Source organism: Sinocyclocheilus rhinocerous, unplaced genomic scaffold, assembly GCF_001515625.1.
Source record: "Sinocyclocheilus rhinocerous isolate Xijiao unplaced genomic scaffold, SAMN03320098_v1.1 scaffold364, whole genome shotgun sequence".
Classification (NCBI taxonomy): domain Eukaryota; kingdom Metazoa; phylum Chordata; class Actinopteri; order Cypriniformes; family Cyprinidae; genus Sinocyclocheilus; species Sinocyclocheilus rhinocerous.
The window spans coordinates 1,063,696-1,068,404 of NW_015659024.1; positions in this window are offsets into that span (position 1 = coordinate 1,063,696).

Consider the following 4,709-nt stretch of genomic DNA (forward strand, 5'->3'; position numbering starts at 1 on the left):
TTGATTCTCCATCAATCATGTTTGAGAGTCTCAAGTCTGATCCTCAGGATCTTTTGAGGAGCGTTTGTTTCCAGAAGCTTTACTTTCACTGTTCCTCAGCGGAGGAATGATCTTCACAAGCCTCCAGAACATCTCACATCTTCTGAGGAGCCTTTATTTCTTCAGCTCTCAATCACTGCATTATATGTTTGGAGCATTTCAATCTCATCTTACTGAGACAGATTACTGGAGATATAGAGTGACCGCTGATATTTAGATCACTTTATGTCAGTATCTGCTATACAGTTATAGAATTTCATCATATAAATATCAGCATTTGCACCAAATTGTATATTTTTGAGTCTCTGAATAAAATTGAGCTGTTTTTTCCTCCATATTCTCACTATATCAGACTATATGAGCCGTAAAAGCCTGATGGATAAAATTTGAATGGAACTTTTTTCTGATTTTTTTTTCTTCAAATAATTGTGTCATATGTCAGGCTTTACAGGATTAACATTAAAATATCTCTTTAGATGTCATTGAGGCCAAACACCATTGGTTTTCATGTATCATGTAACTCGTCACAATTGCGACAAGTTTGCAAAAGCACATGATTGAGATTTGAGAGCAATGCCAAGGTAGAAAATTGGCAGTAAGGATTTTTACTGCTTTGGGGGAAAAAATCATGTGAATAAATGATGACGGAATTTTCATTTTTAGAACTATTTCTGTAAGACAAGTGAGTGTCTTATGCATGAGAACTGCATTTGATAAACTACAGTACTGTTCAAAAGATTGGGGTTGAAAGATTTTTAAATGTTTTTGAAAGAAGTCTCTTCTGCTCACCAAGGCTGCTTGTGAAAAATTATTACAATTTCAAATAGCTGATTTATATGTAAATGTATAGTAAACTGTAATGTATTTCTGTGATGCGCAGCTGTATTTTCAGCATCATTACTCCAGTCTTCAGTGTCACATGATCTTCAGAAATCATTCTAGTATGCTGCTTTTCTTTTGTAACATTATAAATGTCTTTACTCTCACTTCTGATCAATTGAATGCATACTTGATGCAAAGCTCTTGACCTATTAATCAGAAGCAAGTCTTTTCTTCCTGTCTCTCGTTCTCATGGCTAGTAAAACAAACCAGGGGAAGTCATACATTTTTATTAAAAATGCCCTCTGGCCTTAAAAGCGAAGCTGCCGGAGTCGGATGCTTAATTGTAGTTCAGAATGGAGATAATTGGCTTTGGTGCCGTTCTAATATGTTTGGTTGGTGACAGAAGCTCCTCCATCTTATCTGCTCTCAGTATCGCCCATCCATACGGCCCAGGGCAATATACGGCCGTGTAATTAAAGTGTAAGAAAATGTGCAGATTGAGAGATATGGGAGAGTGAGGGGTGCGGACAGACGTGACCAAGCGTGGAAGTCACGGGATGTTATGAGCACACGCTTATACCTGCCCGACCGCGTGCCGGGCCTCGGGTCCCGAGCTCTTATCAGGGGCCACATTGTTTGATTCCTCACTGCGTTTGGCTTCAAGAAAGCACATGACTTCATATGTGTAGATACATCGGACGCATATCATGAGGAATCAAACTGTCCTTGATCCTTAGAGATAATAGAGTCATTCATTATGGAAACATACTGTAACTTTCAGAACTCAAAAATAAAAAAGTCTTCAGTATGATAACATTGAAGTTATAACACACCACAATTATGAGATAAAAGTTGAAATTATAACAGCCATACATTATTAGATAAAAATAATTGATATAAAAAGTCAGTTATAACAACAAATTATAAACAAAAAATTATAACGAAACTCAAAATTATGTGATAAGAGTAATAATTATGACAATGTTAAAATTATTACATAGCCACAGTTATGAGATAAAAAGTTGAAATATATAACAGTCAAAAATTATGAATGTCATAATTATGACAAATTTTAAATTATAACATGTCATAATCAAGAGATAAAGTCATAATTATTATGACAACACTGAAATTATTACATAGCCACAATTATGAGATACAAAGTTGAAATATAACAGTCAAAAATTATTAGATAAGTCGTAATTATGACAAATTCAAAATTATAACAAGTTATAATCATGAGATTATGACAACACTGAAATTATGATATAGTCAGTTATTAAATAAAAAGTTGAAATTATGAGTCAAAAATTACGTCATAATAATGAGATCATATTTATAACTAAAATTTGCAATTATGATATACTAAGTCATAATTATGAGAAAGTTCCATCATCCATTCTCCAAACCAATATTTTGACTATGGTCAAAATAATGCGATCATAATTCTGACAAAAAGTTGAATTATGAAATAGTCATAATTATAAGATAAAATACATAATTATTACATAACGTCATAGTATGTCACAATTATGAGATAAAAAGTTGAAATTATGACAGTCATAATAAAGACTAAAGTCAAAATTAAATGATTTTCTGACAAAAAGTCGCAATTATGACATACTAAGTCATACTTATGAAAAAGTTATATCCATCCATTCTCCAAAGGGTCGCGAGGAGATGAAGTTGAAATTATGAAATAAAAAGTCATAATTATGAGATAAAAAGACAGTCCAAGACAACTGTGGTATTGACCAGCGTAACGTAAACCAAACATTACTGAGCACAACTTTGATGAATCTTTAGGCTCATAGTGACCACATCTGTCAAGCTCCAAAAAACACCAATCAGCTTCAATCGGTTTTGTCATTTGTCTTTTTAACCTTGATTGTATTCATGAGTTTTTGCTGTATGTGAATTTGGTGTGTGCGTGTGTTTGTGTGTGCATTTCACATTGAACATGAAATACCGCCGGTGCATTTGTCATGTATTTTATTATTTGACCCTCACTTCTCTCTCTGCCGGACATGTGGCCCCTTTCATTTTTCACATGACTGCTTTTCTTATCACGCCGGCGCTCGCTGCCGCTCCTGCCTCTGATTCTCAGGCAATAAAACACAAAACATTTTGTAAAACATGGAGGCATGAGAAATTATGATAATAACTCAAGAGCTGAGGTGAGCTGGGTGTGGGTTGATCTGTGGTCTGCGGAGGGACGGGTCAAGGTGGTCTCCAGCGCGCTGCCCTCCTATAAACCTTCTCCATCACTGGAGTCGTTCGGCCGCGACCGAGCGCGCAGGGCGGACCGTCTGTCCTGCCGCTGGTGGCAATAAAGCGGGATGGATAGGAGACGGCGTTTGCATCTGAGAGCATGTGGAGGTCAGGGCTGCGCGTGGCTGTATGCTTGATGTGGATGCATAAAACGTTGCAAAGCGATGCGAGTCAAGAGATCAGAAAGCCATCATCTGCAAGTCGTATCAGATGAGAACCTGATATACAGTGAAGCCACAAAATATTTGGACGCGTTGGGCCAGAAACATACTTTATGCAAGAATTAGGGCTTTCAAGTGGTTAACATTTTTTAAAGGGGAGGTCTAATTCTATTTCATGCATTCTGAGTTATTTACACGGTTAAAGAGTTGGATTCTCATGGTAAACATGGCCAAAGTTTCAAATAACGAGTTGGACGTATGACGGAGTATTTCTGTGCCAAATACACTCCTTCAGGGTTCGTATAAGTTTGGGAAAGTTTTTTTCGAGTGTGGCCCTGTATGACGTCATAAAGGGCAGAATTCCTTGTAAGGGCACTTCTCCCGGAAGAGCGCGCCAGTGTTGCCAAGTCCGTGGATATCCCGCGTAATTGGGCTACTTTAACACTGTTGCCGCGGGTTGATGCGACCCCAAAAACGTGATATTTAGCCCCTAAAATACCCAAAAAAACATGTATTTTATCCCCGGAACACAATTTTTATCAGGGGACCTCCTCGAAACGCGATTGGGCTAGTTTTGAGTAGCAATTGGGTGGGTTTTGTTGTGAAAACCTGGCAACCCTGGAGCGCACGCACAGCAACCAGTGCGAGAGCAAGAGCAGCCCATCAACGTGCTTCATTCCGGTCATGGAAGTCATTGGCAGCACTGCACAGGACTTGCTCGAGACTTGCTTTTGGTTGTGAGGGAAAGATAACCTTGTTCAGCTTCCCAAAGAACCCAGCATCAAGAGAACAGTGGATGCAGTTTGTTTCTCCGGGGCAGCAACGGAGTTGTGCAAGTGTGTTAGTTTGTTCCCGACATTTCGGTGACGAATGTTTCATAAACAAATTAAATCAAATTTAAGTCATAGTTTTTGTTCCTGCTTTATTTGTCGATGTCACAGCTTGCAGACAATCGCTACACAAAAGCTGCGCATACTCGTGACTCTTTAGCTCAGCCCACGACATGCCTCCAAGAGCTCGACTGTTTTCAGAGAGAAGCGTACAGCTGTATCTCTTTTATAAATCTGAGAAAACTAAAGACTCTTATGAGGTTTGAAGAATGCAATACTACTCTATAGGAATTCATGATTAACATGAGATTGGCAGAAACTGTGTGTATTATGTCCCCATTAATCTAATTAATTACATAATGTGGCAGTTAATTAATCACACATTAATTTGGGCTGAGAAATTACAGCCAAAAAAGGTAATTTAAAGCCATTATTGTGTTAAATGAGAACAGTATTGTATAGACATTACAAAAAAGTAGCTTTAAAAATATTTTGATTCAACAGAATTTATTACACAAACATTTATGGCTACAATGTGGCTGTGACACTGTTTTCAGAAGCTGCATCTGAAGTGGAATTTAGGTGC